This window comes from Rhinolophus sinicus, linkage group LG10, assembly GCF_036562045.2.
Source record: "Rhinolophus sinicus isolate RSC01 linkage group LG10, ASM3656204v1, whole genome shotgun sequence".
NCBI classification, from domain to species: domain Eukaryota; kingdom Metazoa; phylum Chordata; class Mammalia; order Chiroptera; family Rhinolophidae; genus Rhinolophus; species Rhinolophus sinicus.
Window position 1 is genome coordinate 32741846 of NC_133759.1, and position 13067 is coordinate 32754912.

General features: G+C 43.2%; 1 protein-coding gene across 6 annotated transcripts in view; it reads left to right on the forward strand.

Moving 5' to 3' along the window:
* Positions 1 to 695: 695 nt before the first annotated feature.
* Positions 696 to 13067, forward strand: part of TMEM108 (transmembrane protein 108) — a 258828-nt gene continuing 246456 nt past the window's right edge. For 2 of the 6 annotated variants that reach the window (XM_019725922.2, XM_019725923.2), the window contains exons 1-2: positions 696 to 834; positions 7866 to 7976. The gene's annotated coding sequence lies outside the window, so the exon portion shown is untranslated. The remainder of the gene's footprint in view (positions 835 to 7865; positions 7977 to 13067) is intronic. The other 4 variants (XM_074312849.1, XM_074312850.1, XM_019725925.2 and 1 more) reach the window with 3 other exon arrangements.

Genomic DNA, 13067 nt, shown 5'->3' on the forward strand with positions numbered 1-13067 from the left:
CAGTGCCCCCCAGACACTCATACCCCATACTTTAGGATGACCTAGTGTTGTCTAGGAGGAGTGTGCAGACCCCACTTCTATTTTCCACACTCAACCATTAAATTGGCACAGGTTTCTGCCCCATAGAATAAAAGTGGGTAACGTGGGAATTAAACACACGTTCCCTCCGCTGGTGTCCAAACTATGAGCGTCACCAGGACACCCCATGTTTAGTCATTCACTGGAATGCTTTGCATTAATGGAGGAAGGAAAAGAAAAGGTCTCGAAACTTGTAGATAACAGGGAGCAAGAGCTGTAACCATCATTTTCTGACAGGTGCCCTTAAAATCTTGCTGCTCAGAGCATGGTTCTCAGTCCAGGAGAATCATCATCACCTGGTCTTGTTAGAAAGGCAGAATCTCTGGTCCCTATTCTAAACTTACTGGATCGGATTCAGCCTTTTAACAAGACAGCTAGATAAATCCTATTCATATTTAGTATTTGAGATAGCAATTCATCAACCGAGCGCCACTAAGCCCCCGAAAACAGAGACTCAGCCCTTTGTGCCTGCCTCGCACCAGCTCCACTCGGTAGCAACCGAACCTCCAGGGACATCGGAGAGGGTGCTGCCGAGGGCAATTTGATGATTGGTTGGTCCGGCCACGTGACCGGCGCTGGTCCTTCAGCGCTACCGGATTGGCTCTTGCGGACGCTGACGGACAGGGCCGGGGCGGGCTAAAGCCTGGTCTGAAGGGCCCGAGCGGGGGCGTGAAGGCGTGAGAACGCGAGTGCGCGTGCGGGTGCGGCGAGGCATTCTCCCGAGCCGTCGGAGGGAGCCGGAGCGCTTCTCCCGAGGTAAGCGCTGCGGGGTGGACCCCCACCTCCCCACGGCCAGGTGCTAGCGGTCGGGGTGGGTCGGGCTGGGCGGGCCAGGGGAGGTCTGGGGTCCGCCTGCTCCGGGAGCCCTGCTTCGGGTAGGATGCAGACCTGGGCTCAGCCATCCCCTCTCGGTGCCTCGGTTTCTCTTTTCCTGCGCTCTAATGCTCCTCCCCATCATCCTCACCGCGGAGACGGGTCCGCCCGTGGGGAGTTGCCCACCTGACAGCCCCTTCTCCGCCTTTGTTTCCCGCCCGGAGGGATGGTGGCACCGGCCCCCTACCCAGGTAAAGGATGAGGGTGGTGGGACTGGGGTGTCACGGGCATCGGTTGGGCGCTGTGGCCGGGGTGAAGGTGGCTTTAATGCAGTGGGACCTGTCACATGTGAGACCGAAGGAAAAAAAATGTAGTGTCACTTTGGCCAAGCCGAGGGACATGAACTAATCCAGTGGCGGCGAGAGAAGCCAAATTCCTAACGCAGCTGTGCTGGCGGGGGTGGGGGACAGGACGGGCGGACAGAGCCCAAGTGCTGCCCCACAAAAGGCTTCTTTGGACCTGCACGCGAGCTCTCTCACTCGAGTTGCACTGAAATCGAAGGCTTTCAGTCTGCGGAAGGAATCCAGAGATTCGTTAAGAGGCGGAAAAAAAATTTTTGTTTTTTTAAGCAGTTGGGTCCTGGTAGAACAGCTCTAAATGAGAGGTTACAACAAGGAATTACAGATACAGTGAAACTGATGACTGGTAAATTGCGAAGAGGGAAATGCCTGCAGTGAACTGCAGACCAGACCATCACACGGTTATTCTTCAAGAAGACAGGGTTTTTTAGGGGAAAGGGGTGGTAATCTCTGTAAACTAAGGTTTTTCTGGGCCTGCCCAAGCGAGTAATTACTTATTTTCAGCATGTTAATGGGCTGTAGGGAGAAGGGAAGGCAGGGTGTAAATTACACCTATTCAGACCTCCTTAATTCTTTGAAAAGTGCGCGTTTATAGAAGACCATTTGGGTACCAAAAGCCATTTGGGTGTTTGTTGGGGCAGAAGGTTTGTCTTTTTTTAAGTCACACTTTTAAAAGGGAGGATGTGTGTAAAGCATCCCCTGCCTCTCCCTCCTTCTTTTTTCCCCAGACCGGCAATAACAAGGACATACTATGCGTTTTATAATGAAATATAAAAAGTCCCTTCAATTTTCTACTGGTTAAATAATTTATTTGAGGCATCTAGTAGTCTACTCAGTAAGAAATGGTTCAGCTGTCAGCTGTAAGAAGATTTTACTGTATTCTGGAGTTTCAGTGTAGTCCACTTAGTACTTTTTCTGTTATGAGATGGACAAGACTCTCTTTATCTGATTCCTTGGAGACATCCTGATACTGCTTCAAAGCCCGTTTATTGCTCTTACCTTCCCCTTACAAAGTTTTGTTTCTTTAGGAAACAATGTTCATACATCTAAGGCACACCTCATGCCTGTGAAATGTCTAGACTTGTAAAATGTCTACATTTGCTGAGAAATTAATTTACTTGGCAAGTTAAAACAAATGGAAGAGGGAACATTTAAATTTGTTAGGAGGGGATCAGAACTAACATTTATCAGCTGCAGCAAATCAACTTTTGGTGGTTTTCTGAGGTGAATGAAAGTAAAAGTTGAAGTTGCTACAAATCTTGTTGGGAATATAGCAAATGACCCCAGTAAAGTGAAGTATATAGTGTCAACTGATAGTTTGGAACATAAAGCAAATTAATGGGAATAATTTAAAAATTTGTCAGGGATTTGGTTTTTTTTTTAGCTGATATGCGATGGTGGGGAAGGAATTCTGAATAAGAGGTAGGTGGTATAGTTTGAAAGGTCGATACTTTCATATTTTTCTCAAATGTCATTTTTTAAAATATAAACTACACAAAGGGCATGACAATGTTTATGTTTAGCCTGTGGAAGGGAGTCGGGGGTTTTGAAAAGGTTGAGAAACACTTATGTGGTTACACAGGGAAAACAGGAAGATTGGCAGGCTTAGTTCATTTTGAAGGAAGCAACATGCCTCAGTGACCTACAGGACAAGGTTTTATTCTCTGATTGAATAAAAGCCCACTAGTGTTGCTTTCAAAGCAACAACAGAATCACTTCCTTTCTGTCCCCTGGGTCAGGGACAGGGAGGGTAGAGAGTGAATGAGAGAGATTAGAGTCCGACGTGCATGCCTAAGCAGTAGTGTCCTTTGAGCAGGATCTGTGTCACATTGTGTAAATATAAGAGCCTTCACATTGAGAAGGGTCTGAGCACCTTCTCTGGGATGCCTGCTGTAAGATAGAGCTGGATAGCATTGCCACAGGTGGGCCACGGGTGAGATCATCTGATACAGAAGCACTGAGGGGAAAGGAGAGCCAGGAAATGTTTAATTCAGTGAGGCTCTCCTGCTTGCTTGGAGCCTTAAGGAGGCATTTCCAGGCAGGGCTGCCTCATTTATTTGCTAGCCTGGCTGAGCGTTCATTATATGGCTTCCAGAAGACCTGCCCTTCATGAATGAGTCTCCTGTAGAGGTTATGTGGCTCAGGTTATAAGCATCAGTTATGCTTGTAATGTGCTCTAGAAAAGAAAGGCTCACAAAGACACAAATCTAGGCTGCTGTTCTTTTAGGTCCTTGTCTTATGTCACCCATGGGCTTCCAGAAAACAAATTGTGCCCTCCCTACCAGTAGATGGCACTGCTGCCTCTGGGAATTCCTGGAGCAGATGAAATGTGGAGCTGGCAGACCAGCAGTGTGTAGCCTCTAGTCTACAAGATTTTGAAAGGCTGTGTCAGCTCTTAGAGAATCCCCCCCCCCCTCAAAAAAAAAAGAAAGACAAGTTCTGAAAGCCAGAACTGTTTATATGAGGTAGGAATAATATGTGTTTAGTGGCGATTGAGGAATGAGTGTGATTACTTTGCTTGTTGTGTGTGTGTCCTAGGAGAGAAGGCAGAGGGTAAACTGACAAGCACAGGTTTTAAAAGCACATAGCAGACATGTTGGTGACTTTTGGTGACTTGAATGAGGTTGAAATCATGATTCAATTAAAATTCCCAACAACTTCATCGTTACTAATTCTTTGCATATAAAACTAGTCTACTCACTGCACGGATGGCACTATGGAAATATACACGTGACTTTTAAACCGGATCAATATCCAGTAATTACAAGCTCTGAAGATAGTAGTGAGAGTATTAGTGAAAATAATGCTGGTTAAGTAGCTATGATACTTCATGGCTGTCCACATAAGTAGGTCAAAGTTATTCTGAATTCGTTTCTTAAAATACTTGTTAGGAATGTTTAAGTTTTAGATTTTCTTAGCTAATATTCTTTCAAGATTGTATTAACAATCCAAATCTTGAACTTTGGTTTTATTGACCATATTTGCCAGGGTTCATTCATCCCTTCCCCCACTTTTGAAGTATAGCTATTCTTTGTAATTGGTCTTGGAGATGAATTTTGTAGCCATGATATTGGAGGGAGGTGAATGCTGTTGCCAGTGAGGTTACGGTACATACAAGGGCCGCAGCTTTGACCCTGTCTGAGGTATAGGCGCTGTTGCCAGATGTCGTCACGCCAGTCGCCTTCTTCCCTGTACAGCTCTCATCCTATAGCTTAGCTTATCTGTGCTTTATTTCTGTCTCTGCAAGTGATCTGATGAGCTGGTTTTTACTACCAATGCCTAATCCTAAAACCCGGCTGGTGCTAGGTGGCAGTCGTCACAACAGGCCGTTCACATTACCTCATTATGTGACCTCAAATCAATCTCCTTGTCTTTTTTAACCTCAGTTTTCTCACCTGGTGACTGGGATTGGTGAGGTGGCACGTGTCTTTTAAAATTCCTTCCAAGTCTAAAATTCTACGGCCAAGTGACTCTCATAAGGCATTTCTGAAGCCCCTGAAAAATTCTCATTTAGAAGGTATTTTCATACTGTGAGCCCAGGACAAAAAGAAATCTCACTAATATTTCTTCTCAGAAATGATTGTGCATTGTCTTAGAATCCTAACAATTCAGAGTTGGAAGAAATCCTAGAGATGGCTTAACTCAACCTTCTTATTTTATAGACAGGGACTTTGAACTCAGAGCTGAGCGGCTTGACCGAGCTAATAGAGCTGGTTAATGGCCAAGGATTAGTTAGAGAACTAGGACCCCAGCTCAGACTCATCTCAGCCCTCCCTTCTCCAATGCTGCCTTTCTTCACCTGCTGTCACTATGCAGAATATGCTGTGTGTACAGCGCTGGAGCCAAGAAAATTGAGTAATTTCTTAATGTAGTATTTTAAAGTCACAGCATGAATAGTGTTGAGTTTGGGCAGAAATCCAAGGCCAGGCTTCTCTTTGTAGCTCATTCTTTTTTTCACTGACTGATTTTGAGCAAGATTATTTGCTGTGCATCTTTAGGTTGTTAAAACTTTTTTGCATGGAAATTGCTGTAAGGAAAAACTTCCATCGTCCGAGAAGAATCATTTCCCAATCAGATGTTCTTAAATTGGGCCCATGGACTCTGAGGGCTTTCTGGATGGAAGAGTATTTCCACATAATTGACTTGCTTTGGAATCGTATGTATACAAAGGGTGCCCAAAAAAATGTATACACATTTTAAGAAAGGAAAAAAATGAATTAATATTACACTGATGGTAACCATTTTGAGCACGTCTTGTAATTGCAGAAGTCAAATGTGACTTGTATTCATCTTTTGTTATTGATATATATTGAGTATTACAATTTTAATACAGTTTTTCCCTTTCTTAAAATGTCCGTACATTTTTTTTTTTCATTCTCTGTCTTTTCTCTATATATTTAATACATTATTCTGAGAAGGAGGGCCACCAGATTGCCAAAGTGGTCCATGGCACAAAAATGAGCTAAAAATTCTGCAGTAGGTACTGGACAATCACCAGAATAGGAGAATTTTTGAGGACTTAATGAAACTATGGTGGAAGAGGGTTTGCAAGTGAGTACAGGAGTAAACCTATAGAAGTTCTTAGAACATTTTACCTGTATTAAAATGCTTAAAATTGCTCACTAAATGAAGATGCTAATAATAGCGTTTTGCCCCTCTTAAATTGGTAATGGCTATGCAAGTATTGATTTCCATGATCATTTGTTGCTCAATAAGTACTTCCTCCTAATTTGACCAAAACACTTGCAAATTCACGTTGCTTTATTAAAGATGACATGGATACTAAGAGGCTCCCTTCTTCCCCAGTCTGATTTGATTTCCAGATAAGTCAGTGCCTTTCTGACTCATGACGTGGAGTATTTGACTCCTGTCTTTCATTTCTGAGGCCCTAACATTTTACTTTCTTCTGTAAGCTTCTAGGACTCACTGTGATCTCAGGGATGCAAAACAATTTACATGCCAGAGGTAAAAAATATTGAGGTTCCTTTATTTGTCCCCCAGGGTTTACCACAGAAACCACTGCTGTTCCTTCGCTAATTATTTTGATTTCCTTTTTTTATTCTAACCCCAGGTTCTCTCTTTTTCTAATTGTTCCCAGATAGGGGTGTCTCAGAGTATGTATATATTGAAAATAAAAATTCTTGGTTTTTACAGAAGGTATATAGAAGTTAATTTGTGTTCAGTTCACATTTTGGACAAGTGAGGCATAACTTTGGAGATCACTACAGTTTGAAGGACATCTGCTTGAAAATCTCTTGATGTCTGTCCTGTGACAACTTGCCAACATTTGATACCGTGGTGACTCACACTGGTGAATGCCACCTTCTGGTACCTTTTTGGGTATGGGCCAGAGTAGTGTTTGTTCTTGATTTAGCAGAAGAATACAAATTACACTTTTTTCTTCAGAAGGTTGTTGTCGATTGAGTTTATGTAATAACAGAAAAAAGTCAAATTTATGAATTCTGATCGCAGCACACTGAGTTATTGTGAGATTTGGGAGGCATCATTGATTTCTCTGAGTTTGCTTCCTTGTCTGGAAAATAGGAGGAGAGAGCAGTGACCACTGAAATTTTTTTCCAGTTCCAAAATCCTATGATCATGAAATTCTACTTGGTACCCAGACTAAACATGTCCTAAACATTCTGGCTAGTTGGGAAATTCATTTATAATCAAAGTCGATAATAATTCTTTATATCTGCAAATCCCTTTTGTGGTTTACAAAAATATTCTCTAATTCTTTATCTCCTTTCTATTTAAAATGGGTCCAGAGAACAGTATTGGTATCATCTGGGAGTTGTTAGAAACGCAGACCCTCAGGCCTCCCCCAGAACCTTCTGAGTCAGAATCTGTATTTTATCAAGATGCCCAGGTGCTATGTGTGCACATGAAAGTCTGAAAAGTTCTGCTTTGTCTCATTTTTGAGTCTCACATTGACCCCTGGGTCAGTGAGGGAAGCAGGTTATTTTACAGATAAAGAAGCCAGGAAACAAAGACGCAGAGTTGTTAAGTAACTAATCAAGGTTACTGTGCTTCTTCTCACCCAGAACTCTGTACTTGAGTCCTAATGTTACTTTTTGGAATTGGGCCGGAGTCAGGATTGTATGATAGAGACTAATAGGATTGTATGATAGAGGTAGATAGATTCCCAGCAGCCCACGGTCTTAGTTGTAGTTGTGTGGCTGAGTTCTAGCCAACAGCATGTGAGTGGATGTGGTAAAGTGTTGGGATGCACTTCTAGGGGAAAAAACAGAAAGAGACAGAATGCCCACTGAGTTCCTCCATGCTTTTTTATATTCCTAGCAGGCTGGAATGGAGAGGACCCCCTGGGGCAAGCTTGGAAATTATATTTTAAAGATGGCAGGACTTTTGTCAGCCTGTGTGCCTGCATCACTGATCAGGGAGGGCCGCTCCTGTTCACTGACTGGCCGGTTCACATGTCCAGTATGTCTACAGGAACCAGAAATAAACTTGTATTAAGCTTGACCATTGTATGTGTTTGGGTCCCGGTGTTCAGCACTTACCCTACTCTTAACAAATTCGCTTGAGCACTGGCTTGGGACTTGAAGTTACAGATCTGTTGGTGTAATGCATTCATTCACTTTTCATCTTTGGCAGCTGGTGATCCATCAGTTGTGGTCCAACATGCAGGAGTGGTGAAAAGCAGCAGAGCTGATGGGTCACGAGGATGTAAGTGTGTTTGAAGGCTCTCACACCCTCTACTCCAGGGTACGTCAAAGCCATTCTCTGCCATTGTTTCTCTTGTTTTACCAAGTCATAGAGCCTGTTGTCTCAACAGCCTCTTGGAGTCAGTGCAATGGGGGGCAGTGGAAGGTTCTCAAAATCTTTATTGATTTAATTCAGAGGCACCATGAAAATCAGCAATTACGGAGATAAAACCATGATCAGGGTGATGGGATGGAATCTGTGCGTGGAAATATCTCAACACAAGAATGTTTTTTATTAGTTTCAGGTGTACCAAACAACATAGTGATTAGACATTTATATACCTTACAAAGCAACACAAGAATTTTTAATGAGTTAGTATGGGATGTGATTTAGCTGTGTGTGTGGAGGGGAGGGGTAGTTGGGCTTCCCTGAAATACACTGTACAGAAGGGAATTAGGCCTGACTGTTTCTTTTTTTTTTTTTAATTAAAGTTTATTGGGGTGACAATTGTTAGTAAAGTTACATAGACTTCAGGTGTACAATTCTGTATTACATCATCTATAAATCCCATTGTGTGTTCACCACCCAGAGTCAGTTCTCCTTCCATCACCACATATTTGATCCCCCTTTACCCTCATCTCCCACCCCCCACCCCCTTACCCTCTGGAAACCACTAAACTATTGTCTGTGGGCCTGACTGTTTCTTGTCTGTATCATATTGTTAGCTCTGCTGGCACGTGTTCTGCTCTCCCAGCATCCTCCTCCATGGATCACTTTGCTTGACTTTTCCTTCATTAATCACTTTTTTTCAGGAGGGGTCACAGCCTGCCAAAGAGTTGATGAGTCCCAGTTTGGTAGATAATAGCACTAGCAAAGCACATGGTCTGCTCATTGCATTTTATTTCATCCAATGTCATTGGAAGTCACATGTCCTTTTACTCCTTTTCTATTTGCAGTCCCTAGGGCAGTGGGTAAGGGCACTGGGAAAATTATAACCATAGCTGGCCTTGCATTTTCATTTGTACTGAAGATTTTTGAGGCCAGAAGAAGACACTCACTGTGTGGTATGCCCTTCTCAGAGTCTATGTGCAGGTCCAGAAAGGTGGGGTGGAAAGGACATCACATCCTTTCTGAGCTCTCCAGCTTCTGGACCCTCAACTAAAACCAGACTCCCTTAAGGAGAAAACTATAATTAATACAAATCTAAGCAGAGATAAGGATGGTTGGGAAAGAGGCACAGGGTGTTAAAAAGTGCTCAGCTGAAAAACTGGATGGAGGGTTTTAAGCAATTTCGTTCAATACTGTGAAGCCCTTGCCAGATGATACCCCATTGCCCAGACGCAGACAGAGGGCACCCAGCAAGGCCGAAGTCCTTCCGTGCTTCATATGGCTCAGTAATGAGTGCAATTTACTGAACAAAATGGACAATTAGGGGCTGTAGCTCTCTGGAGATTCCCATAAGCATACACCACTACTGCTCTGGAGGGATACGCGTGCGTAGAGGTAAGCAAAGCAGAGAAAAGGCAGCTGCAGGGCACGTTAACAAATGAAGAGTCCAGGTGAGCAGCCGGATACAGACTGTCGCTCAGTGCCTGGTGGCTGCTAATGAAAGGACCTGGTTTTCGCTAGGTTTTCTCATTTTCCTTTATGGCTCCCACATGCAGTCCTCCCTTGGTACCCACAGAAGACTGGTCCCAGGACCCCTCAGATCCCAGAATCCCAGGATGCTCAAGCCCCTTATATAAAGCGGGACAGTATTTGTGTACAGGCTAAACAGGGGATGCCTATGTATCACTTCATTCACTTGGAATCCGCGTAGTACTTGGGGTGTGGAGAATTCAAATTTTGCTTTTTGGAACTATCTGGTATTTTTGTGGGTGTTTTATTTTTTCCAAATATTTTCAATCCACAGTTGGTTGAATCTGAGGATGGGAAACCCACATATTTGAAACCTGTGGCTATGGAGAGCCGACTGTAGCTTCTATTTTAAAAGGAAACTAAAAAGTATAGCATGCCAGAAATTGTACTCAGCTGGCCTGTTCTGTGTGAATACTGTACAAGGATCAAATTGTAGAAGGAGCCACTCATTAACTTTTGATTAAGGGGCCAAAGAAAGTAATGCCAGTGATGCCGGAGAATCAGGGGCTTCCGTCATCAGCACTATTGACATTCTGAGCCAGATGACATTCTTTGTCGTGGGGCTGCCCTGTGCATTGCAGCATGTTTGAACTCGACCCACTAGCTGCCAGTAATGCTCCCCCCACAATTATGACAATAAAAAATGTCTCCAGACATTGCCAGATGTCCTGTGAGGGGAAACATTGCCCCTGATGGAGAACCACTATGGAGGAACACAGTGATTTAATCTTTCTCTGAGTTTCTCTGGGACTATCTTTTAATCAGTTAGTCTCCTTTTGCTATGGCTTCCCTACCTGTAAAATAGATGCAGCATGAATAACCCAATAGCCTAAGGAAATGATGTACACAGTATTGTGTGACTACTTGGGAACTCTATAAATGCGAAGAAATAGTACCTGTCTCCCCCAATTTCCAGGACCCAAGGATCGCTCTTGATCCTTGTCAAGGCACTAACGGAGGAGCAGTGGGGTTTGAAGAAGGGCACAGGCGAGCTGTGTGGGACATGATGCACAGGAACTGCATTCTGATTTCATCTGAAGGCTCCATGTTCTAACTCATGGCGACAGTATATTCTGGTTGAAAGCTTTCTTTTGCCAGGTGAAGACATGGGAGAGTGGAGGAGAAAGAAAGAAGGCTATTCAGAAGAGCAGTCAAAGAAATTACTTTCGATGGGGTGATCTTTTAATGTGTTGAAAGGGGTGGTCTTTTAATGTTAAAGTGACTCATGTAGAATTAGACCAAATGACATAAAGAAGTAACCTCCGAAAGAAAAATATCCTCCCAGATGACTCCTGATCCTAGAATAGATTTTGCAAGTAATACAATAAAGACCAGAGAATGTTTGGAGAAATCTGCTTTTATTCTAGAACTTTCATATTTGTTTCTCCTCTAGTTTGGGAATATGAAAGGGGTATCTTCAACATATGCCCTTTGAATGATTAAATAAAGTGTTTTAATATGACATGTGTTCTCTTGATACTCTTCTAGTAGTCTGTGTTGGAATGGTGGAAGGGGTCATAAGCTTGACTTGGATCTGAAATATTCCGTTACTTTACTAGAAAGCCTCATTTTGACTCTTAAGATAGGGTCAGTGCAGGGATTAGATGTAAACTGTCCTGGCAGGTTTGAGTGTAGCCTGGCTGAGTTTCTGTTCCCTGTAATTATTAGACTCACTCACAAAATTTACAATACATACGCGCTATCTAATATGTGGAGAAGCCATTTTGGACAACCTTGTGCATTTACATTCTGTCATATATTTATAGTTGCAGGCTTTAAGCAAAGTTTGTAAGCATATTTGAGAAGGATTCTATGTACCTTGAAGAAAGAGGCATTTCAGTGTAGCAGAAAGGTGCCAAGTGAAAGAAGCTCCACTTTGATGGAGGTAGGCTGGTGTTCGAATGTTGAAGTTTTTATCCTCGTGCTACTCAAAGTGCGGCCCTGGCCCATCCGCATGAGCATCACCTGAATACGAAATGTACAGTCCTACTGAGTCAGAATCTGGGAGCGGGCCTAACAATCTGTGTTTTAACAAGATATGCAGGTTATTCTAATGGACACTGCAAGTTGAGAAGCACTGCTCTTATGGTTTCTGATGCAGTGACATCTTAATGAGTTGTATTTGAGGAAGGTAGGCTACTGAGACAGTATTATGTTTTTCCAGGTGGTCAGACGATGTGTAAGATTTTTCTGGGATGACCTCTTAGATCATTTTCCCAAACCATGGTCTAAACCTTTTCCTGCATTGTCTAGTATAGTCGCCACTAGCCACGTGGATCTATTTTTACTTTAATTAAAATTAAATAGAATTTGAAATTCAGTTCTCCGTTGGCACTAGCCACATTTCAAGTGCTCTGTAGCCACGTGTGGTTAGTGGCTGCCATGTTGGACAGCACAGGCACAGAGCATGCTCATAATCAGAGCAAGTTCTGCTGAACAGCACTGCTTTAGTCTGTAAGGACCTTATTTCGTGGAAACCCCCATTTGAAGTGATAATGTGCCCTTGTTATAACAAGACCTCAACTCATTTAAAACAGAATTGCGTTTTGGACTTCTCCATCCTGGGGATCCTTTCAGTCTGTGAGTGTATCTTGCTGAGCCTTTTACCTTGCTGTGGCATCTGCCTGTTATACAAAGGGCCATGGGCCTGTCTCTCTGACATAATCGAGTGTACGGCCTCTAAAATATGTGCCCTTTAATCCAAGGCTGCCAAGCTGTCTCTTTCCATTTTGTCTCTCCATGCACTGATCCTTGGTGTAAAGCCTGTGTGTACAGGATGTCTCTCTTAATACTGCCTACAGCTTAACAAGGAGTCTGGGAAGGGTGGCCAGAGAATTTTCACCTCCCTTTCTTCCAAGTCCCAGTGTGGCACGAAAAAAAGTGTTTCATAAGAGGATATTAATTCACAGGCTTAAAACCTCTGAGGAATTATCCCCCGAGGAATTAGTCTCTAAAGCAAATTTTCCAACAGACATATTACAGCACAAATGTAGTAATTAAGCCTGTTAGCAACATGGAAGAATTTTCAGTTGATATTATATATTACGATCACCAATATTAGTTGTTCAGAAACTATCATAATTAGAGCAGATGAAAAGATGTGAGAAAAAAGACACAGTTTTTAAAAGATGTAATTTAAATCTAACTGAGCCCAAGATTGTTTTGCGTGATAGAGAGAACGAGAATAAGGAGGTTCTGTGCCATGAGTCTTACTGCTGGAGGTGAGGGGGCGGGGGTCGACAGGGGCTGAGACTGAGCCTGGGACAGCCTTTACTCAACTCCGTCACTTCTGATGGGGGCATCGCTTGTTCTCTTACTGCCCTCCTCTCTACAGTGTGCCTTTCTTTCCTGCTTTTGTCTGCCCTGAATGTTGGCAGGGGCTCAGTGTTTCTCCAAGGAGGTGCAGTTAGCATTTTGATAGAATGATTTGTCATGTGTGGAACTTTCCTGTCCGTTACAGGATGTTTAGCATCCCTGGTCACTAAATGCCCATATTACGCTAACCAAGTCATG